The sequence below is a fragment of the Pleurodeles waltl genome, chromosome 1_1 (assembly GCF_031143425.1).
Source record: "Pleurodeles waltl isolate 20211129_DDA chromosome 1_1, aPleWal1.hap1.20221129, whole genome shotgun sequence".
Lineage (NCBI taxonomy): Eukaryota > Metazoa > Chordata > Amphibia > Caudata > Salamandridae > Pleurodeles > Pleurodeles waltl.
The window spans coordinates 301,811,814-301,837,307 of NC_090436.1; the positions used below are offsets into that span (position 1 = coordinate 301,811,814).

Genomic DNA, 25,494 nt, shown 5'->3' on the forward strand with positions numbered 1-25,494 from the left:
TTGCCTCCCTCCTTCCATTTTTCTGGTATCATTGTTTCTAGTTTTAGGACTCTGCGCACTTTACCACTGCTGACTAGTGCTTGTGTTGTCTCCCCTAAACTTGGTAACATTGGCTCATACCCAATTGGCATATTTAATTTACCCATAGTAAAGTGCACTAAATGTGCACAGGGCCTCCAAATTAAATTCTACTAGTGGGCCTGCAGCACTGGTTGAGCCACCCACATAAGTGGCCCCACAACCATGTCTCGGGTTTGCCATTGCAAGGCCTTTGTGTGCAGTCTGACTGCCACTTCGACTTAGCATTTAAAGCTACTTTCCGAGCCTTAAATTCCCCTTTTCCTACATATAAGGCACCCATAAGGTAGGCCCCAAGTAACATACAGGACAGGGTGCTCTGTAAGTAAAAGGCATGACATGTACCTATAGATTTTACATGTCTTGGTAGTCAAAAGACTCCAAAGTCGTTTTTCATTACTGTGAAACGTGCTCCTCTCATAGGCCAACATTAGAAATTCCCTTATATGTTTTTAAAGTGGTAATTTCCTACGTACTGGTGAAGTTGGATTCTACGTTACTAATTCAGAAATTCCACTTTTAGAAAGTGGCATTTCTCTGCACTTTCTGCTATCTGTGCTTTACAGCCTGTCTCCAATCCACGTCTGGCCTGTCCCCTTGTGCATTCCACCCAGACAACCATAAACACAGGACACTCAGCTGCATCTGCATACTGATGGGTCTTCCTAAGCAGGAAGGGTGGAGTGACTCTCTCTTACATTTCAAAGGCCAGTGGCCTGCCCTCACACAAAGGACTGGTAACCTCCCCCCTCCCCCCCCCCAACATGGCTCCTGGCAGACAGGGCTGGGTTGAAAAGGGGACTTGTGCACTTCATAACCACTATTTGAAGTCTTCTCCAATTCAAGGGCAGTTTTGGGTATATATACTGGGTCTATGATCCCACCAAATCAGACACTTCTGGACCTACAAACTGGACTCTGTCAGAGGGACTGCCTGGCTGCCCAAAGGACTCATCTGGACTGCTCTGCTGGAAGGACTGCTGGCCTGTTTGTTTCCCTGCTGCCCCTCATTCTGGTGGAAGGGATCTGCATTCCTCCACAAGTGCTCTCCTAGGGCTTGGATAGACCATGCCTATTGTTCTAAGGTCTCAGTGCTATCAAAGAGACTAAAATCCAGCATGTTGGAAAATCTACGCAACGACTGCAAAATTCGATGCAACACCTGCTGGATAGATGCAGCGCCTGCCTTGCGGCTGAAAAATCACAGCGTCGCCTGCCAGATTGACGCACCACCTGTTGCTTCTTCTCAATGCGCTCTGGATTGTCCCTGGATGTCATAAGATCCCCCCATCACAGTGAGCAACCAAGACTGTGCTTCTGCTAACCGACGCATCACCTTGCAGCGTGGAAAGAAACAGCGCATTTTCTTTGCCACACCGGAAAAATCGATGCACCACTTTACTTTTTGATGCATCTCCTCCTCTGTGGTACTCTGCGTCGTTATTTTTGACACATCCAAGGTACTGTGTGCAAAAGGATACAAAGCACTGATTCTTAAATGTTGAGACTCATAAACTTTTAAAAAGTGATGTCATGACTTGTGCATTTAGGATTTTTGTCCTTTTGGTCTTATTTTCTTCAGATAAATATTATCTATTTTTCTTACATGGTGGGGGACTTTTTGTGGTGTTATCACTGTGTTACGGAATGAGTTACTGCAAAAATTACGACGACATCTCTGGGAAAGTGTGGAAACACAGAAGCGATGAACCCTTTCTTCACTCCTCACCTGCATCTTAATGCCTCGCTCACAAATTATTCCACATCTCAACACCCCCACAACTGATCCATGCACAGTCTAGCACTGACTGACATGACCACTTAACTAAACAAACACCTTCAGACACACACACAAGAAGATACCATTCTAATCCATTGTCAGTACGGTGACAACAGTGTGCCATTCCATTCATGTTGCTCGCTTGGTTAGCATTTACAAACATAAAACCACTGGAAAGGACAATGGGGGAACACCAGGGGAAGTAGAGAACAACAGAAGAATTGAAGTGCCTAAGGGATGAAGGTATGGTTGAGATCTGGTGGTAGGAAAAAGATGTTCAAGGGTGTTTATTTCTTAGGCAAAATAACATGAGGACTAAAGCTGCAAAATCACATTACAAAACTAAGAGCTGGCAAGAAATATAGACATTCACTTGCACTATTATAGCATTAATGATGTCTGGTACCATCTCGCACTAATACTGGGAGACAACCCATGAAGATGCTGTGTTATTGCCTCCTATAGGTCGTAATCAATGGGACTGGTTTATTAGTGCTTTAGAAATGTTTTATTAGGGCTCGTCTAGGCAGCGCTTGTGCTGTCTCTGAGATGGATGGTCTTTAAAATATGGACTTTAAGTACTGCCTATATTTGTAATTGGGTTGTCATCTTTGGTAAATGCTTGGTTTACATTGGTGCAAATGCTTCTTACTCATTCCTTTTGCATTTTTGTAAACTCCCATTAGGGCGGCCTCTGTTACATGTGTCCTTACTCTCCATGGTATTTAGTTCACTTTGTCAGCATTTTTTTTTTTTTTTTAATAGGTTAGTTAGCTTGCTTTGGAAGCCACGAGAGGAACAAACTTCCATGACTTTAATGTTTTTTTATTTTTTTGCGTGTGGTTTTGGGCTATGGTAGTTATCTTCTTTTGAACTGCCTTTCCCTTCTATTTAAAGACACAACAGGGACATACTTTTAGAGGCCTGTCATCGTCTTTGAAAAGAATATGGTGACTTGTGTCTCTTATTTTTTATTTGGGTTGCTGGTCCAGCTACAAGAAGAATGCACTTCGGTGTGCACAAATCACTTTTTTGTATTTGTTGTTTGTTCTTTTTAAGGTGTTTTTTTTTTTTTTTTTTACTTTTAGGCTTGCAGGAATAATGAGGCATTTCTCCGAGCACAATCACTTTTTTGTGTGGAATCAAAACATGATTATTTTTCTTTTGGAGCAACGTTTGGCCCTTTTTTGCTTAGCTTTTGACGGAGATCATGTGGCTTAATATATTGTAATACGAGAAGAACGCTATTGTAATTGCTTGGACTGTATTACTAATCAGTGGGACGGATTTTATATTATGGGCTGTTTGATTTCTCTGATTGTTTGTTGTTTTAAAGTTTTGAAAGGAATATTTTTATTATTTTCCTGTGCGCCTTTGACTTTTATTTAGTTGGGGCTTTTATTTGTTTGTGCTTTGGAGCTTACTGCTTTTAGAAGAACTGTATTATCATTTGGTTTGTGTTATTAATCTGTGGGAAATATTTGTATTATATATAGCAGACTGTTTTCCTACTTCACCTGTTTATTTTAATATTTTTTACACAGATTAGTAAAACAAACCTAAGGAAAACAGTAGTATTCTTGTATAAGCAGTGAACTTGAAAGCACTAACTAAATAAAAGTTAAATGCTCTCAGAACAGTCATTTGATGTTTTCTTTGTGCAAAAGCAAACTTGTTTCCATTAGGGATTTACTATGAGAAAAGAAAAACAGAAAAGCGTCACAAATGGAAATTAACAACTTTAACAGTAAGCTGAAGGGGCCGGATGTGGCTGGACATGGAACATAGAGGCCAACGATGGCTTTAAAATTACATTGCCTCAGTACTCAGTGCCTTAACATTTATATGTAGCAGCGTTGTTACTACATAGCGCTTTAGAGTTGCTTTCTGCTATGAAGATGTTTGTTGTTTTGGGCCTCAAGGAATAATGAGTTATTTTTTTAGCACAATTACAACTTTACTGAACTCCTTAATAAATACCTTTGACATGCGTGCAGCAGGCATATTAACTCTCTGTGATACCTTATGAGTTCAAGCTTCCACTTTATAAAACAACGTTCTCTCTCCAGAAACAACATTAATCACCAGAGCTATTTTGACATTATTACATTATATGCACTCTGTGATCTGCCTAGTACACATTCTTTGCAGCAGGCATGTTAACCCTCTGCATTACTTTATCATGAGTCCAAGCTTCCACTAGGCAAAAGTATGTTCTGTCTCCAGAAAGAATATTAATCGCCAAAGTTAGTCTGACATTTTTACACTATATGCGCTACCTTATGATGAGCCCAGGCTTCCACTAGACAGAAGTACGTTCTCTCTCCAAATAGAACATAAATTACCAGTAATTTTGACATTTTTACATTACATGCACTTTGTGATTTGCCTAGTATATGTTCTTTGCAGCAGGTACATTAATCCCCTGCACTACCTTATAAGTCCAAGCTTCCACTAGAAAAAAGTATGTTCTCTCTTCAAAAAAGAACATTTAATCATCAGAATTATTTTGACATTTTACATTATATGCACTCTGTGATTAATTTTGTTTTGTAGCGGGCATTTTAACCCTCTACTCAACCTTATAGTGAGTCCAAGCTTCCACTAGATAAAACTACATTCTCTCCAGAAATAACATGAACCACCAGAGTTATTTTGACATTTTTACACGATATGCATTCTGATCTGCTTAGTACATGTTCTTTGCAGCAGGCATATAAACCCTATGTGCTACCTTATAAGTCCAAGCTTCTACTAGGCAAAAACTACGTTCTCTCTCCAGAAAGAACATAAATCGCCAGAGTTATTTTTACATTATATGCACTTTGTGATTTGCCTAGTACATGTTCTTTATAGCAGGCACATTAACCCTCTGCGATACCTTATAATGAGTCCTACCTTCCACTAGATAAAACTACATTCTCTCTCCAGAATCAACATTAATCACCAGAGTTATAGTGACATTCTTACATTATATGCACTCTGTGATCTGCCTAGTACACGTTGTTTGCAGCAAGCATATTAACCCGGTGTACTAACTTATGAGTCCAGGCTTCCACAAAAAAAAAGTACATTCTCTCCAGAAAGAACATTAATCACCAGAGTTATTTTATGTGCCGCAACTGTGTTACTGCATAGCGCTTTAAAGCCATTTTATGCTTTGAAGAGGTTTGTTTTTTGGGTCTCCAGGAATAATAAGGTTTTTTTTGCGCAATATTACAACTTTACTGAACTCCTTAATAAAAACCTTTGAAATTTGTGCAGCAGGCATATTAACCCTCTGTGCTACCTTATGAGTCCAAGCTGCCACTAGATAAAACTACTTCTCTCTCCAGAAGCAACATTAATCACCAGAGTTATTTTGACAATTTTACATTATATGCACTCTGTGATCTGCCTAGTACACGTTCTTTGCAACAGGCACATTAAATCCCTGCGCTACCTTATAGTGAGTCCAAGCTTCCACTAGACAGACGCATGTTCTCTCTCAAGGAAGAACATTAATCACTAGTTATTTTGAGATTATTAAGTCGAGCGTTCCAGCACTTTTCGACCTGTTGTAAATATTCAGTGGAGTTTTAACCAAGCCCATCTCACACCCATCACTTTCATTTATTTGTTGGCTTGCCTTTCAAAAATCACTTGATGTCACTGGTAAATGCTTTACCTTTGTAACGCCTTGGGGCGGTTTTGTTACCGTCTTGCAGACTGATCCTATTACATGGATTACTGCACGATTGCCAATATGCTTCAATATGGGCAAACTACTTTTTTCTTTTGTCTATTACTCTCTCGCTCCATAGCAGGCATGGCGCTTTGAAGTTTCATACAGCGCAAACTCAATCAGCGGTACTGGAGTACTTTGTATAACTACCAGCTACGAAGGTGGCATTTCCAGTTTATTTCTCTCTGTGGCTGTATTGTTTCTTTTGTCTCTCACTCTTGCGCACCATGGCGGCCACAACGCTCTGAACTTTTATAGCGCTAACTCGATCTCGATCAGCGGTATTGGGGTGCTTTGCATAACTACCAGTTACAAAGGTTACCTTCCTAATTTATTTCTCTCGGTGGCGGTCTTGTTTATTTTTTTACCTCCAGTCTGGAAAGCCACTGACTGCCCACCCCTTGCAAGAGAAAATAGCGTGTGATGGACTATTCTGAATATTGCCCTTTCTTTCTTAGCCTTATTGCAGTCATTCCTTTTCCTCCATTCGAGTGTGCATTAACTGTACAGTAAGAGAGGTACTATTGGTCTGCGCATATATATTCACTGTATTCAGCCATGAAGCCAAAAGAGGCATGTAGGACTGGTTCAGAGACCAATTACCTCTGTTCTTTAATACATATATTTTTATGAAGGCATTATATGCATGTGTCTTGAAAGGCTGGGAGGGAGTCACTGCCACAGAGGTTTTGAATGGACTACCAGAAGTAATAACAAATAGTATTCCAAGCTGCTGAACTAAGTAAGATCTGTCTCATGTTCGTGGTTCATCATGACTTGATATGTTTGGGTGACCCTTCTAGTTTATTATTCTCGTTACTCCCCAGTGACTGTGTTGTGTCTTTTTTCAGGGAACTGTGTTAGCCTGCCACCAAGTATGATGGTAGGGTGGTGAAAGTGATATTCTATTGGAATTAGCATGGCAGATTTAAAATAGGATGCAAATTGACAACATTTTCATTTTTGGAAGGTAAATGGAAGTGCTTTAGTGATATGCCCGGTCACTGGAATTATGTGTCAGCAAAAGAGCAAATTATGAGGCAGGGTTGACCAATTTATGTGGCAAGAAAAGTCCAGTAATGAATTTACAACACCAATAGCTCTAATTCAAGTAAACGTGAGACCCATTGCATTGCAAATGCTTGTTTTTTATTGCAAAATAAGATGAGCAGCTCATTTAAAAGCCCCTTCTCTTACCCTCCATGTCATGACCGACCCTCGCTTCCACCAGGTCAGTACCTGCGGCCTGTTCAGCCTTCTGTCCCAGAACTGAGATACTGCACACATTTTTTCCATTACATCCCAATACAAACATAAGCTTCTTTCAGTTCTGCAGCACTGTAGAAGATAGGGCAAAACTATGCAGTACTAAATGTCCTCCTATCTTATAAATCTTCACTCTTAACTTCACGATTTACAAAAAGATAGTAAATTGCATTTTCAGACTTTCGTTAAAAAAAAAAAAAAATACAATATAAAAATACTGCCAAAAGTTTAAGTAAAAAAAAAAAACTAAAAAAAAGAGGATAAATTGAATTCTTTTTTGCAGTCTTCTAGAAAATGAGGCAACTACTTTGTATACTTAAGAAAATGACAAGATATTATCCAGTGACTGGTGACAAACAGCAATGCCAAACAAAAGTGTGTGGAGCGCTTCATACAATGTGTCAATACAATGATAAACAGAACACAAATTCAGGATATGACACAGTCTAGATCTTGAAGTCTTTATCTAGAATATGAACACGATAAAGTCAGATGCTACTCTCGCTGGCCTCAAAATAACTTTTAGGATTGTGTGAAAAATATATATGAAACAGCTTTTTAAAAGCTCAATGGAGTAGCAAGAGTGTGATGGTCCATGATGCAAGCGAGGAAATAGAAACTGGCCTCAGCTCGGTAGTGTAAACAAATGTCACAACTGTGTTATGGCGTATGCTTTGGATCCCAATATCTTAGAGCCTTAAAAACCTGGCTCTTCACGCTCTAAAGGAGGACTTCAAGGTCACCCGATTCTGGATTCCTTCTCCAGCTGAACTCTCTCCATTAGGACTGTTACTAGCGCCTTCACGCCTTTGGGCGTTTGCTACCACTCTATAAATCCCTTTCATGTGATTCAATTTCAGTGCCCTTGCACCTGCTGTACTATTCATAACTGCGCCATTGGAAATAACGGAATTGAGAATCTTTGTATTACAATTTATATCCTCTAGTAACTATGTACTACAGTCTTGCACATCCAGTCCACTGTGGAAGCCAGGATGAAGGGACTTTTACTAATGGACTGTGGTACTCCACTTGAGGTTATCAAGCGCTGGAGCCTGGGCTCTACAAGGACCCTACAGTAACGACCAGGGTGCTGCACTATAGTGACTGGTTAAAAATGTTGGTGTTCTACCAATTTAATATTACTTCATCGGTCTGTGAATGTGCCAAAGATCCAAATCCTCATTTGCAAACTCGAGAGACGGAAGACACAGATCCCACACGTAATTTACCTAGTGCACAAACATAAGCTATCTGGAGGCTGTAGACCGTCACAAAATGCAGCTCTGTTCCTCGAAACATAGACCTTTAAAACGGACGACTTATGCCACAATCTTACTCAGGAAAGGTGATCAAAATATGAAACTTATGGCCTCTGAACCTACGCACCACCATCTCGCTGGCAATCCTCAAAATGGAGGTAAAAGCATGGAAGTAATTTAGGGGTTGCAGCAGCAACCCCTAGGTTGCCCCCCTGCAACCCCTGGCACTTCCTTTGTGACCCCTGGCCTCAGATGTGGCAAAATAAGAGCCAAGAACAAGGGGAGCTCCACATTCCTTATGTTCAGCCTGAATTCCTTTATACTGATAGCAAATAATATTTTATTATTCACTATTAATGTAAATGAAAAGGAGCTCACTTAGCTGGAATGGACCTTTGGTGGCAGCTGTGGCACGTACACATGTTTGTAAATGTGTACTGCATGCATTCTTGCAGGTGAGAGTGTATGTATATGAGAGAGAGCAAGAGGATGTGGGAGCATGTGTCTGTATGTGTAATCATGTGTTTGTGAGAGAAAGTGAATGAGAGTCAGTGACAAGTAGTGACTGAGATTGTGAGAGACTATTCTTTGGCGCAAATTCCTCTCTACCACTGTTTGCGTCAAAACCATAGGTGGTTGCATGAGAGCATCCATGCACTTCCCATTAAACGGCCACTTGATGCAAAATAACACAAAGCAGTGTATCAGGATTTGCTTTGGGTGATAAATCTCACCCTAACACAAAAGTGACACAAACACGGTGCAAAGCGTTAGCAAACCTTGTACTGAGTGTAAAGAATTATGAGTGAGCATGACTGAGATTAAGGGCGAATGCATGTGAGTGAGAATAATTAAGAATGAGAGCAAGGGGGGTACAAGAAAGCGTGAGTGTGACGTTCGGGTTATGTGAAACTCGCTCCTGGAGAACATCATGGTCAAGGGCCATATGATTTCACCTCCTGTCAGGTCACTAAGGTCAAAGGGTATGTGATATTACTTCCGCTACCCCTGGCATTTTCGTGAAAAGACATCCATGGTTTTCAAAGCCATTTTAGCTAATTGCATTTTAGCCAACTTCTCCAGTGGAAATGTGCTCTCTCACGTCTATTGCTTGGCCTCTGACCACTGCCCTGGCATTAAATGTTTTATCTCCATTTCACTGGACCCCCAACAGTTAACAACCTGTAAATGGTTGCTACGTACCCCCTTTCTCGTGCAACTGTAATTTTGTGCCTTATTTAACAATCTATTATTTTGTAAATTTTGCTCTATTTTGAAGCTTCTGCAAGAAACATTTGGAACTTTGAGCTTTATACAAGTATCTGCTATTTTATCATTTAGGTTATGTAATGATCTATGTGCCTAATGCAAAGTGTTCTAGACCTTTTGGATTATGTCTGCGCTATATGAAAATAAATATGAAAAACATACAGCACACTATAATATAAAAGTAAGCAATAGCTTGCTGATAATAGCAGAACTAGTTCGACTTACAACAGTAAGAGCGCATTCTACAGCAAACAGTCACGTCGCAACCAGCCGACAGATTCTCCATGATAAAACCATAGGTTTTCCCAAAAGATCATGAGCGTGCGAATCCGGCTGGAAAATGCCACTTGTGCTGCTTCAGCTTTGTTCAAATCTGCGATGTATGGCTCAGGGAACGTCTAGTCAGCCTGTGAGATTGCAAGCTTTTACACCTAGGGCCGTATTTATACTCCGTTTGCGCCGAATTTGCGTCGTTTTTTTCGACGCAAATTCGACGCTAAACTAACGCCAACTAACGCCATATTTATACTATGGCGTTAGAGGCGAATAGCGCCAAAGTTCCCGGAATGTGCGTCATTTTTTAGCGTGAACCCCTTCCTTGCGTTAATGATATGCAAGGGAGGCGTTCCCGTCTAAAAAATGACTCCCAGGCCTTTACGTGGTATTTATACTCCCGGGCAAAAGAGACGCCCGGGAGTGGGCGTGGCTAAAAACGGCGCATTTGCGCCGCTTTTTAACGCCTGGGTCAGGCATGGCGTTAAGGGACAAGTGGGCTCAAAATGAGCCCAGAGTGCCCTCCCCTGCCCCCAGGGACCCCCCCTGCCACCCTTGCCCACCCCAGGAGGACACCCAAGGCTGGAGGGACCCACCCCAGGGACATTCAGGTAAGTATTTTTTTATTTTTTTTTAATATTTTTTTTTGGCATAGGGGGGCCTGATTTGTGCCCCCCTACATGCCACTATGCCCAATGACCATGCCCAGGGGACAGAAGTCCCCTGGGCATGGCCATTGGGCAAGGGGGCATGACTCCTATCTTTACAATGATAGGAGTCATGTTGATGGGGGATGGGCGTCGAAAATAAATGGCGCAAGTCGGGTTACGACGATTTTTTCGACGTAACCTGACTTGCCCCATTTTAAGACGCCCATGCGCCATTTTCCCCCTACGCCGGCGCTGCCTGGTGTACGTGGTTTTTCTCGCGCACACCAGGCAGCGCCGGTCTGCTTGCGCCGGCTAACGCCATTCAATAAATACGGCGCCCGCATGGCGCTTCAGAATGGCGTTAGCCGGCGCAAAACTTTTTGACGCTAAACTGCGTTAGCGCAGTTTAGCGTCAAAAAGTATAAATATGGGCCCTAGTGCTGAAGTCGAGCAAAAGGAACCTCTAGCGTGTGGTGTTTCAGTGTTGTTGACTCACTGAAGCCGGGGACGGGGACCTCTAGGAGCAGCGTGTGGTGTTGCAGTATTTTACAGTCAGCGCTGAAGCCTTTGAAGGGGACCTCTAGGAGCAGCGTAGGGTGTTGCAGTATTCTACACTCAGCGCTGAAGCCTTGGAAGGGGACCTCTAGGAGCAGTGTGCGGTGTTGCAGTCTTGTACACTCACTGAAGCAGGTGAAGGGGGGCTCTAGGAGCAGCATGTGGCGTTGTATTCTTGCCTGGGTGATCAGAATTTTAAAGCCCAAAACTGGGCCATTTCACAAAAAATAGAAGGGGGACCACAATTTTATTTCAACAGACGCACAGAATGACAGCGCTCACAGCACAGAATTGCAGAAAAGGCAGTAACAACATACATGAAATGCAAATCTTTAAGGCAGTATCATGCCGTTTAATTAAAGTATCCCTGCTTTGTGGAAAAATAAAAAGCTCCTTCGCAGTCGTCCCTCTCTAAAAACCGGGACATCAACTACATTTTTAAAAATCTGCCATGACAGCTCGTGAAAAACTGGGACTATACCGACGAATTCTTGACGCCTTTTGACCTTAAAATCTTGTAGATGTTAGTCCAGGTGATGGGGACCTCTAGGGGCAGCGTGTGCTGTTGCAGTCCTGTATACTCCACGCTGAAGCCTGTGACGGGGACCTCTACGAGCAGAGTGTGGTTTTGCAGTACTTTACACAGCACTAATGCCGAGTGACGGGGACCTCTAGGAGCAGCGTGTGGTGTTGCAGTCTTGTACGCACAGCACTTTAGACCAGGTGATGGGACCTCTCCGAGCAGAGTGTGGTGTAGCAGTGGTGTAGCAGTATTTTGCGGAGCGCTGGAGTCCAGGTGATGGGGACCTCTAGGAGCAACCTCCACTTCCCCGCCGCCCGCCAGTATGGCTGTTGGCGGCTCTCCGTCGGAAAAACGACAGAGGGCAGCCAACGGTCATAATATGCCGAGCGCCAAACCGCCACTACTGGCGGTCTTCCGCACGGCGGTCTTCCAAATAGAGGTTGTAATGACCCCCTAAATGTTTGCTCCAAATATAATATAAATCTAGCCACATATGAGATACACATGCTCCCTCACTTGCCTCTTAGTCAGGGCCACCTGAATTATGCGATTGTGCGTTCACAGCGATTTTTGCATAGGCATAGACTTGCAAAACAAAAGTTACTAAATATGCGGCAACACATGTTGCTGCTCAGTGAAAGGCCCTTTGCAAAGCTGGACTGGTCACCTTTCTGTTACTTATTGCTATATTTTGGTGTTAAATTGGTAATAATTAGGTGCACCCAATGCTCAGAGAGAGAATTACCATGATTAAAAATGACAAAATAATGAAGTAATATTATTGCAAATGTGTTTCATTATTCTGCTCAATTTGCCTTTCCTTTCTGCATAATTTACTCAACCTGCAGCATAATTTGGACCTCTGCTGCTCAATAATTCCAGGGGCCCTGCTCTTAGTTCATCATCAGCATTGTCATTGGGTGGGGCAAGAATGTTTCTCTAATATCGGCTCAAAACTATCACTTTTAATGAATATATGACTAAAGCATGAAGTGGTAGCCTACTCTTAATTTCCAACCAGCACATTTTACATTGAAATGGCCACAAACATTCTGAATGACATACGGTTTAACTGATAAAAATATATAGTTTACAAACAGTAATGTCTGGAAATCGTGTTTCTGAAAATATGTGTCATTTGGACATCACCAAGTAAAGTGTTCTGATTTGTTTTGCTGCTATTTAGATCTTTGCATCACACTTTCGATTTACAACAAATTGCATTTGTAATTTCAGATATATTCTAAAATATTTGTACTATTTATTCAGAAGCTATTTAAATGTTGTGTTAGGAAGAAAATGACATCCCACAGCCCTTTGATTCAGAATAATTGTCAGACCGCTCACTTTACAAAATCGTCTAACTGCAGTAAGAGAAAAAAGTCAACACTATTTTTCAGGATAGGATAAGAGGCACTTAGTAAGAAGACAAACTGACATTTGACCTCTGTCCTTAAACAGACAGTAAATGTTTCAAGATAAAACAAGATTTAAAGGTATCTTTATTGCTCTCTCATTTTCTGAATGATCATAACACCTGTTCCTTTGCAGCTTAAGTTCACTGGTAGAATGGACCAGTAGGTCCTAAATATAGCTTGACCTGGTAACATCTCACTCATCATAGCCAGTGTACAGTAGATTTTTCTAGGCCCCCACAGTGCACTCACAGAATTATTACAGTAACTAATAGTCACAAAATGGGGCAAGGAGTAGGGTGAACCTGCAAAAAGCCATTTCCCCACACTCCCTCAGAAAACCAAGCGTAGAACAGTGGAAGGAACTTTGGGGGATTCAGTTGTGTATGGTCCAAAAGTGGAAAAGTTAAAAACCTAACATCAATTAAAGTAGTGCAAAGCAATTAAGCGTATGAGTGCTTGGAATACCAAGACAGACAATGGAAATTTAAGGCACTAGCAAATGGAGAATAATATTACACTGAAAACAATGGACTGGAATAATCACTATTAACAATCAGTTTCTGGAATTAATGGGAAAACTTTAAAGTGAACACCAAAAGGAAAATAAGCTAGGCCTCCATGTAAAGCTATGGTAAACAAACATCAATGACTTAGTTAGTGGAATACCAAATAACTTGCCAGAGGGAAAAACGCAATATGGAGAGGACGAGATCAGGCTGGCAAGCAGAGGGGGCCCTATGTCCCTGGATGTTGCACGCAAGATGTGTGTTACTTAAAAATTCATCTCTCCCTGCTCTCGCTCTGTGTGAGGTGTTCCTAGGTGCATTTCGTTTGAAACAGGAGAACCCAGAAACACCTGAAAGAATCAGAGACAGTAAGCGTTTTTTTAGGACTGCTACACCAGTTTTCGAAGTAATACAAACACGCACAAGGTATAGCCACTGGAATAATTATGCAGCAAGAAAAGGCAAATTACTTGGTCTAATGCAGCACATTATGTGATATTAATAAATCATTATTATATTGTTTAAATACTTCTTAACAATGCTTAGGCATAGGTTTCTGCGCATAAGTGGCAGTTTAACACACAGATCCACGAATAAGCAACAGAAATTCAACCAATCAACCTTTGCAAAAGGGCATTCTATTGCACAGCAACATGTCACCACATTTGAAATAACTTTTGATCCTTGACTGCAGCAGAGGTGGTCTTCGGGAGTCCATGGGACTACTAAGACCTAGGGCTTAGGGTTTCACCCACTTTGACTGCACCTTGAACACCGCCAAGATACTTGGCTGTCTTTATTGACCCACTCACCACACCCATTGTATTGCCTTTAAATATTGCCCTGTGGAAAGAATGTTATTTAAGTATGTGCGTTGATTCAGTGCTTATTATGACATGGACTAAAAAAACTTAATTTCCTCTTTGTTAATAGGAAGGTACAGGGTTCGTGTTTGCTTCAGTTGCTTTTACTTTTGGACAACTTTACATCTCAGAGTTTGACAAGTGAAACTCTTGCATGACCAATTTTGTGTGTCAACAGAGTGAGTTGGCACTTTCTGGGGCAAAATAATAGGGACCCATGATTCTAACCCCTGCATCAGCAACCTGAAAAGCCTAAGGGGTGAAATAAGGGGAAATTGGGTCCGAGACATGGTGTCTAGTGATGTCTGCACAGAATTGATTCTAGAATGCGAGTATTTGAGGGCGGTATGCACATTTGAGCATAACAAGGTTGTCCTCTTAGTCTAGAAATGACTAGGTCATGCAAGTGGGTTAGAGTTGTCAAGCATTTATCCCTGGCCAATAACTAGAATGAGTTCTGGAGTAATGCTGCCCTCAAATTTTTAACCAAAATTATCACTGATGAAAACATTTTATGTTGATTTGTCAAGTTTATGTCAATCTTAGATTCTCGTCAGGATAATATGCTAACAAGTAAAATACAGTTGCCAAAGTTCACCAAATATTGTTTGTAAATAAATAAGACCTGTAGTTTCCAAAAATTATTTTTTAGGTTGTAGATATCTTTTTTGGGGGGGGGGAACGGAGGGATCCATGCCTTATTCATCCACAACCACAGCTTCAGATACCCACTCTGCAAGTTACAAATTGAGTTATGTGTGCGACCAGATTAAAGTACAGTCTTTACACATCTCAAGGCTTTTAACCCCTTCCCCGCCACGGACGTAATGGTTACGTCCATGGCAGCGCCCGTGTGGCGCCATGGACGTAACCCTTACGTCCTGAATGCTGCCCTCGGGAGAAGCGCTAGCGCTCCTCCCGAGGGCCGCCCCCCCACCCCCCTAGGTCAGGGCTGACAGGGGAATCCCTTCCCCTTCAACCCCCGACCCCCCCCCCCCCCCCCCCCCTGTGACGTCAGCGCCTCCCCCATCGCGCTGGAAGCAGAGCTTCCAGCGCGATCGAAAGAGAAATGCTCGGCATTTCTCTTTCGATCACGTGGGGGAGGCCCGGAGGGGCTTCAAAGGGAAGGAAATGTATTTCCTTCCCTTTGAAGTCTCTCCGAGGGTTTCAAAAGCCGGATTGCTTGCAATCCGGCTTTTGAAACCCCACTAGACACCAGGGATTTTTTTTTTTCTATGAAATTGACAGAAGGGAGCGACCCCTTGGGCAAGGGTCGCTCCCAGGGGGTCATTTTTTTTTAAGGCCTTTTCTGCCCCCCCTGGGGGCAGATCGGCCTATTATTAGGCCGATCTGCCCCCAGTGGGGGCAGAAACCTCTAGACACCAGAGATACTTTTTTTTGGTTTGTTTTTTTATTTGTTTTCTTTTGTTTTTTAGGTGTGGGATGCGACCCCTTAGGCAAGGGTCGCTCCCATAGGGGGAAATTATATTTAGGCCATTTCTGCCCCCTTTGGGGGCAGATTGGCTTATTTTTATGAGGCCAATCTGCCCCCAAGGGGGGCAGAAACCACTAGACACCAGGGAGTTTTTTTTGTTTGTTTGTTTTTCACGTAAGGGGAGTGAACCCTTAGGCAAGGGTCGTTCCCTTGGGGGGCAAATTTATTTTAGGCCATTTCTGCCCCCCATGGGGGCAGATCAGCCTATTTTTATTAGGCCGATCTGCCCCCACGGGGGGCAGAAACCACTAGGCACCAGGGATTTTTGTTGTTGTTGTGTTTTACAGATGGGGAGCGTCCCCTTAGGCAAGGGTCGCTCCCCTGGAGGGGCAAATTGTATTTAGGCCATTTCTGCCCGCTTTGGGGGCAGATCGGCCGATTGGTATTAGGCCGATCTGCCCACAGGGGGGCAGAAACCTCTAGGCGCCTGGGCAAATAGTTTTTTTGTGTTTTTTTTTTGTTTGTTTGTTTTTTTAGAGATGGGGAGCGACGCCTTAGGCAAGGGTCGCTCCCCTGGGGGGCAAATTGTATTTAGACCATTTCTGCCCCCCTTGGGGGCAGATTGGCCGATTGTAGGTCAATCTGCCCCCAAGGGGGGCAGAAACCACTAGGCACCAGGGATCTTTTTTTTGCGCAGTCACGCAAGGGGAGCGACCTTGCAGGCAAGGGTCGCTCCCCGGGGGGGTGGGGGGGGCAAATTTATTTTAGGCCATTTCTGCCCCCCTGGGGGCAGATCGGCCTATTGGTATTAGGCCGATCTGCCCCCGGGGGGGGCAGAAACCTTTAGGCGCCAGGGCAAATTTTTTTTTGTGTGGGTTTTTTTTTTGTTTGTTTGTTTTTTTAGAGATGGGGAGCGACGCATTAGGCAAGGGTCGCTCCCCTGGGGGGCAAATTGTATTTAGACCATTTCTGCCCCCCTTGGGGGCAGATTGGCCGATTGTAGGTCAATCTGCCCCCAAGGGGGGCAGAAACCACTAGGCACCAGGGATCTTTTTTTTGCGCAGTCAAGCAAGGGGAGCGACCTTGCAGGCAAGGGTCGCTCCCCGGGGGGGGTGGGGGGGCAAATTTATTTTAGGCCATTTCTGCCCCCCTGGGGGCAGATCGGCCTATTGGTATTAGGCCGATCTGCCCCCGGGGGGGGGGCAGAAACCTTTAGGCGCCAGGGCAATTTTTTTTTTGTGGGGGTTTTTTGTTTGTTTTTTTAGAGATGGGGAGCGACGCATTAGGCAAGGGTCGCTCCCCTGGGGGGCAAATTGTATTTAGACCATTTCTGCCCCCCTTGGAGGCAGATTGGCCGATTGTAGGTCAATCTGCCCCCAAGGGGGGCAGAAACCACTAGGCACCAGGGATCTTTTTGTTTGCGCCGTCACGCAAGGGGAGCGACCTTGCAGGCAAGGGTCGCTCCCCGGGGGGGTTGGGGGGGCAAATTTATTTTAGGCCATTTCTGCCCCCCCTGGGGGCAGATAGGCCTATTGGTATTAGGCCGATCTGCCCCCGGGGGGCAGAAACCTCTAGGCACCAGGGCAAATTGTTTTTTTTGTGTTTTTTTTTTGTTTGTTTGTTTGTTTTTGTAGAGATGGGGAGCGACCCATTAGGCAAGGGTCGCTCCCCTGGGGGGCAAATTGTATTTAGACCATTTCTGCCCCCCTTGGGGGCAGATTGGCCGATTGTAGGTCAATCTGCCCCAAGGGGGGCAGAAACCACTAGGCACCGGGGATTTTTTTTTTGGCACCAATGTCACGCAAGGGGGGGCGACCCCATAGGCAAGGGTCGCTCCCGGAGGGGCAGAGGGGTTGGGGGACAAATTTATTTTAGGCCATTTCTGCCCCCCCTGGGCCCGGCTGAGCTAGAGGCCAAAATCCACAGGTAGGCACTGTTTTCTATGAAAAAATGTGATGTGTCCACGTTGTGTTTTGGGCCATTTCCTGTCGCGGGCGCTAGGCCTACCCACACCAGTGAGGTATCATTTTTATCGGGAGACTTGGGGGAACGCTAGGTGGAAGGAAATTTGTGGCTCCTCTTAGATTCCAGAACTTTCTGTCACCGAAATGTGAGGAACATGTGTTTTTTTAGCCAAATTTTGAGGTTTGCAAAGGATTCTGGGTAACAGAACCTGGTCAGAGCCCCACAATTCACCCCATCTTGGATTCCCCTGGGTTTCTAGTTTTCATAAATGCGCTGGTTTGCTAGGTTTCCCCAGGTGCCGGCTGAGCTAGAGGCCAAAATCCACAGGTAGGCCCTGTTTTCTATGCAAAAATGTGATGTGTCCAGGTTGTGTTTTGGGCCATTTCCTGTCGCGGGCGCTAGGCCTACCCACACAAGTGAGGTATCATTTTTATCGGGAGACTTGGGGGAACGCTGAGTGGAAGGAAATTTGTGGCTCCTCTTAGATTCCAGAACTTTCTGTCACCGAAATGTGAGGAACATGTGTTTTTTTAGCCAAATTTTGAGGTTTGCAAAGGATTCTGGGTAACAGAACCTGGTCCGAGCCCCGCAAGTCACCCCTCCTTGGATTCCCCTAGGTCTCTAGTTTTCAGAAATCCACAGGTTTGGTAGGTTTCCCTAGGTGCCGGCTGAGCTAGAGGCCAAAATCTACAGGTAGGCACTTCGCAAAAAACACCTCTGTTTTTTCCCAAAATTTAGGATGTGTCCACGTTGCGCTTTGGGGCGTTTCCTGTTGCGGGCGCTAGGCCTACCCACACAAGTGAGGTATCATTTTTATCGGGAGACTTGGGGGAACGCTGGGTGAAAGGAAATTTGTGGCTCCTCTCAGATTCCAGATCTTTCTGCCACAGAAATGTGAGGAACATGTGTTTTTTTAGCCAAATTTTGAGGTTTGCAAAGGATTCTGGGTAACAGAACCTGGTCCGAGCCCCGCAAGTCACCCCTCCTTGGATTCCCCTAGGTCTCTAGTTTTCAGAAATGCACAGGTTTGGTAGGTTTCCCTAGGTGCCGGCTGAGCTAGAGGCCAAAATCTACAGGTAGGCACTTCGCAAAAAACACCTCTGTTGTCTTCCAAAAATTTGGATGTGTCCACGTTGCGCTTTGGGGCGTTTCCTGTCGCGGGCGCTAGGCCTACCCACACAAGTGAGGTATCATTTTTATCGGGAGACTTGGGGGAACATAGATTAGCAAAACAAGTGTTATTGCCCCTTGTCTTTCTCTACATTTTTTCCTTCCAAATATAGGAGAGTGTGTAAAAAAGACATCTATTTGAGAAAAGCCCTGTAATTCACAAGCTAGTATGGTCACCCCGGAATTCAGAGATGTGCAAATAACCACTGCTCCTCAACACCTTATCTTGTGCCCTTTTTGGAAATACAAAGGTTTTCTTGATAGCAATTTTTTACTCTTTATATTTCAGCAAATGAATTGCTGTATACCCGTTATAGAATGAAAACGCACGTCAGGGTGCAGCTCATTTATTGGCTCTGGGTTCCTCGGGTTCTTGATGAACCTACAAGCCCTATATATCCCCGCAACCAGAGGAGTCCAGCAGACGTAACGGTATATTGCTTTCGATAATCTGACATTGCAGGGAAAAGTTACAGAGTAAAACGTAGAGAAACATTTATGTTTTTTTCACCTAAATTTCAATATTTTTCTTTTTCAGTTGTTATTTTCTGTAGGAAACCCTTGTAGGATCTACACAAATGACCCCTTGCTGAATTCAGAATTTTGTCTAGGTTTCAGAAATGTTTAGGTTTCTGGGATCCAGCATTGGTTTCATGCCCATTTCTGTCACTGACTGGAAGGAGGCTGAAAGCACAAAAAATTGCAAAAATGGGGTATGTCCCAGAAAAATGCCAAAATTGTGTTGAAAAACTGGGTTTTCTGATTCAAGTCTGCCTGTTCCTGAAAGCTGGGAAGCTGCTGAGTTTAGCACCGCAAACCCTTTGTTGATGCCATTTTCAGGGGAAAAACCACAAGCCTTCTTCTGCAGCCACTTTTTCCAATTTTTTTTAAAAAAACTAAATTTTCCCTGTATTTTGGCCAATTTCTTGGCCTCTTTCAGGGGAACCCACAAAGTCTGGGTACCTCCAGAATCCCTAGGATGTTGGAAAAAAAGGACGCAAATTTGGCTTGGTTAGCTTATGTGGACAAAAAGTTATGCGGGCCTAAGCGCGAACTGCCCCAAATAGGCAAAAAAAGGCCTGGCACAGGAGGGGGAAAAGGCCTGGCAGCGAAGTGGTTAAATGCAGTTATGGATAGTATGAGTAGGATACTCAGGGTTGCAATGCACTTCAACTGTATCGTCCCCCGTAAATATAGTGCTGGCAGACATTGTGAGGAAGGGCCTCTTTTTGACATGCTTAGCCCCCACTTTTTGCTTGATGTATAATGTAGCCTAGAAATAGTAGTGTCAAGGGCCCCTGCTAACCAGGTTCCCTGGGCCAGAGCTCTTTTCCTGAAACTGTTGTGATGCATTGGCACAATTGGATACTCATTTTAGCTACCCCCATAAGTCCCTAGTAAAAGGTACTTAAGTACCGGGGTATGGGGTACTAAGGGTAGGTCCTTGAGGGCGGCAGCACTAATTGTGCCACCCTCTAGGGTCATGCACCCAGAATCACCCAGTCCTACCATTGTAGGCTGGGTACTCTGCGGCAAACCTAAAACACAAACATGGCATGGCCCACTGCCTGTGTACCCTGTCCACCATACACTGGATTCACTATGGATAAGACACACCTATGGCGGGCCTTCCAGTCCTAAGGCAGGGTGTACCCTATTATATGTGAGGGCATAGCTGCATGAGCAATAAGCCCCAACTATGTCCTTGCAAAACCTGAATAGAGCAGACATTTTAATACATGGGCTGGACACTGGTCAATACGAGTTTCCCAGCTACATGATGGCCACACTGAACCTGGGTTGTTTGGCATCAAACAACTCAGAATGATGAACCCAAACTGGTTCCAATATTGGATTTATCCCTAAATGTACCCAGGGGTCACCTTAGATGTGCCCCCTGCAAAAGCTAACTACCCTGGCATGGTTGCTGAATGGTCCTCATCAGCCTGCCATTGCCATATGTCCAATCTACAATCTTTGGGGAGTGATCTGTCTCTCTGGATTGTAGAACAATGCCCTTCCTGGGTGGAGATGGTAACAACACCTCCCTCAGGAATGTGCACTACCGTGGCGGTGAATTTCAAAGGGCTTACCGGCTTTGAAACTCGACCCCCAGGTCTGCTGCTAGCAGCAGATGGTCACCCCCCTTCCAGGCCCCCAATTTTAGTTGGAGCAACGGCGGGAAAATACAAAAAGGGTAGGAGGAGTGCCCCATCTGGCATGCACCACCTCTAAAGTGTTGCCTGAGAGGTGGGCACTCCATTTCACTTTCCTCCATCTTGGATGGAGGAAAAATAGCCAACTAGGTATAGGGAAGTGACCCTCCTCACAGGAAGGGGTCACTTAGAGGGTTTAGCCACCCTAAGGTGAATATCCTATTGGTTCCCCCTAAAACGCCCACTAAATACAGTATTTAGTGGGCATCCTTAGACTCGGAAATCAGATAGGACAGACTAAAGGAGACCTGCACCAAAAATATCCAAGGCACGAGAACTGTGCACCTGCTGCAACAAAGAAAAGGTGCCAAACCCTATCTGCTGCATCCAGGACCCTACAATTGCCGCTCAGGAGCTGCTGAACAACTGGAAAAACTCTAAAGAACTCCAGAGGACCTCCAGGCTTCGGAAACTGCCATAGAACTCCCTCCGGGGTGGAGTTATCACTCTACAACAGCAAGGAACCAGCGAGCCATGAGGGCTACTTCACTGACCAGACGCTAACTCCTGAACTGGACGTCACAGCTGGACCAAACCAGACACCGACAACCACCGGACAAACACTGCTAGTGTGCCAAGTTTGGTGGCACTGCACCCCCCAGTGGTCAAACCTTTTCAATACCCTGGGTATTGGTCAGTCAACGTTGGACATCGAAAAAACCAGCCCTCCCAGAGCTGAAAAAGGACCAGGAGGATGCCCCAGTCGAGGGACTTCAGAAACACTCCAGACCTCCCGCCAGAGTGCCCCCGATTCGCTCTGCACCCGGCCGCACTTGTTCCATGCAACGAAGAACCTGCTATGTCCTAAGGGCCCCCACGCCTTGCAACCTCGACACTCCAAGGGGATCCCAAGGAACCATATTTAAACTTACCTGTGCAGTGCTTTTCCAAGTGGTGCCCCACAGTGGCCCTGCACCAGCTCCAAAGACCTTCTCCCGCTGCTCTAGCCGGAACCAGGAGCTGCCTGAACTTCTCCAGCTGGCACAGTGTGCCCATTGACGACCTAGACCAACCTTCAAAAGAAGAACTTGGCAAACCAACTGTAAGATTTTATATGTATTTTTAAAGGTGACCTTTTATTGATTCCTATAGTGCATAATTACTCACAAAAAGGCTATTTTTATAACACTTCAAAAATTCATATCTCAAAAAGTGCTTAACCAATTTTAACAATCATCGTCTTAATAATTACATAAAAATCTGAAGTATTTTTATAAATTGGTCACAAGTTATTTATTTGAGTGTGCGAGTTGCAAGACTGATGCTTTGAGTACCACAAATGCCTAACTGCTCGACCAAGCTGCCTTAAAAATTAGAGCATTAGGTGATCTAGTTTTTATTCCTGTAAACCAATGTGTGGTTACCTGGACTCCCTGCTCAGTGTGCCTAGCTTTGCACACTACTCAGAGGGCCAGCCTCCTATAGAAATACAAACCTGTGGCAAAAATATGAATTCTGACACATAGCACTTCCATTATTCCACTATAAAAAATGTTGTACTGGGGAAAATGAAACTCCATAATAAGTGCCAACTTTCATTTATCTCAGTACTGACACCCACATAACACGCTATCCAACGCACTACTATTCACGTCCTAGAGGACAGCGTAATGTTCACATACTGGAATCAACACAAATGTTTGCCTAGGACTGCCAATGGTGTCGTGAAAATCCAGCACTGACATCTACACTGAGCACTTCCAAAAAACTCCAATTCTGACCTACAGCAACTTAATCCTGAACTGTAACATATTATGCAGCTACATAAGCACACATACATGCAAGCCTTTTCACTGAGGTTTGTGGCAGGGTGTTTTTGATGACATGATACATACAAATCAGGCCTGACTGTATGATAAACATGACTGCACTAATTCTTTCGAGTATGGATGTGAAAGGCTTAGGGCCTAGGAAATTAATATTTTGAATGGTAAGAATAGCTAAAAGAGTATTTGAGATCGCTACATAATAAGCAGGCTGATGTAAGTCATGCTAACAAAAATAACAGAAAAGCAGCCAAAAGGAAACTTGCATTCTGCTGTCATGAATTCTACTTGTAGTGATCAACATTGCAAGGCCTTTTGGTCATGACACAGAGCTAATGCAGAAAGAAATGTGTTTTTATAAGATTGATTACTTTCGGATAACGCTGTAGCTGAGGCATTGTCCACGCATTAATACAAAAACAAGAAACTGCACAGTTACTCCCCAAAGAGAATCACCTGGGAAGAATGTCGTAAAAAGATCTAAGAATTTAGGAGGGGCAGAGATGAAAACAGGTTGGATGAGGAGAGTGCCTGAGAACTGATATCAACTGCAGGCCTAGAATCTTCTTAGATGCACGAGGAAGCCTGGCTTGGCTTAAGATAGAGAGGGAGGCTACTAATCATGAACCCAATACCGTAACAGGGAGGTTGATAATATTATAGATATAAATGTTGGATAGAGTGTACATTAAATATTACAGAGAATAGGGATGTGTGATATACAATGCTTTGGGTGTTTCTAATATTCATCTCATTTTATGTCATCTCTACTGAGATTTCAATAATGGTCACCATTTGTCTACAAAAGGTTTGTTTGCTTATTATGCATAACAAATAACCAATCCTTATAATCATTAACCTTTATGGGACTAGTGCTTCCAGGTGAGGGCCTATACCCCAACAAATAAATCGCTGCATATCAAAGGTTTCTTGCAAGGTTGCCTGACTCATAACTAGTTGTAGAGAAGAATGAGAAATGTCTACGTTTTCCTTTTCTCTGAACGGGATACAAGGAGGAAATTACCCTTGGGGCTCAGGAAATCTTTCTGGGGTGCCCTTCGACTTGCTGGACGTTACTGATACCAGTGAACTCAAGAGATATCGTCTGTACTTCCTTATACTCCAGTACTGTACAACACAGACAGCTCTGTATGTACTTTTGAACCCTGACCTGCAGCACCCAATGAAAGTCCAAAGTTGGGACATCTAACAGGGAACAGACAATTCATCTATATATTGTCCTTTGGTGTCAACACAATTTCAGAATTGGCACTGTTACCACCTTGATAAACACTTGCCTGCTGTTTCAGTACTGGGAACGACAAACAACCATGCAATTGCTAATAAACTTAATCTGAAGCACCTCCTTCAGTTTCATCTGCATGGCAATGGGTAGAAATCCTGGCTTGCTGAAAAACCTTTTAGGCAGGGGTGGCATTTGAAGGGGGGTTCAACAATGCGATACCCTAAAAATAATATCCAGCAAGGGTGTGTCTTTTCTGAGAGACTGAACGATGGGATATTCAGAGAGTGATATCAGGAACTGGTGGATCAGAAAGAGGAACCCAGCAATGAGGTATCTATCTCGAGATGCCCGACGATGGTAGAAATTAAAAGGAGATCCAACAATTGGAGATCCAGGGAGAGATGCCTAGCATATAATGGGGTACTTTAGGACTGTGTCTTACAATGGGTGTAGGAAAGCTTGCATACTGAAGTAAAAACCGGCACTAAGACGACCAAGATTGTGGAAAGCTAGAAAACATCCTGGGGACAGAGTACAGTACCATTGGGCAAGAGGGTGCATCAGCAACTTGCTTCTGTTTTGAGAGAACATTTCTTATTGTTTTTTAGGACTACCTGTTCACTTCAGAAATCATCTCTCATAACTTAAAATTTCAAAGACGCATTACAAAGTGTAATGCGGGCGTTTCAATAAGACGCTAATTAAAAAAAACGACCTTTGTCTTATTGCTCCAACAATTTCACAAATATAGAAATCAATTAATGTATAGGCAGTTAGTTGGTTTGGGAAATATGAAACTACCTTCATCGCCCTTTGCATCGAATATTTACAAAAAACAGAAGGATTTACAATTGAAGACTTGTGAAAATCACAGATCTTGAAGAAAAAAAAAAAAACGAAAGTAACCTCATGGGTGGACTCGTAAGAGGAAGGAAAACCTACTGAAATTGACAGTGTTAACCACTGATACGCATTGTATGGTCGGGCAGGCCCTTCCTTGAAGGCCTTATCAGCAAAGAACTGCTATTCGAAGCCTGAACCAGTGACTTTCATGGTAGAGTGCTTCCTTGTTTTATTATCTAATGTAAGCAAACTATCAATACACAAGAGGGGCACAGCAGAAACGTGAGGAGGAGGAAATTAGCACATTTATAAAGACCTTCTGTATATCAGATTAGCGTTTTGAAACGTAAATCGTTTGCTTATTTCGGTATTGCTTTCTTTTGCAACTTATTTTCTCTGGTTTGCAACAGACGAAGAGGAAATACAAAATATCGAAAGGTTTTACACTCGTGAGAGAGAGGAAATCCTACAGCAAATTACAATGTGAATTAATGCAAACACTTCCTAGTGCATAGGACGAGGAAGTTCAACTTCCAGATCCCACAGGAAATAAAGTTGCGTGATAGACAGCTCGATTATCCAGGGTGTGAAAAAAGATGCGCTGGTCTCAAATTAAAAATACACCATGATTAGCCGCTTGGTATTTCAGCTGTGTACACCAGACATATAGCAGCAGACATCTGCGC

The 25,494-nt window shown here is 43.6% G+C and overlaps 1 protein-coding gene across 1 annotated transcript in view; it reads right to left on the reverse strand.

The window, feature by feature from the left end:
• Positions 1-25,494, reverse strand: part of DHX29 (DExH-box helicase 29) — a 935,315-nt gene that overhangs the window by 722,314 nt on the left and 187,507 nt on the right. The gene's annotated exons all lie outside the window — the stretch shown is intronic.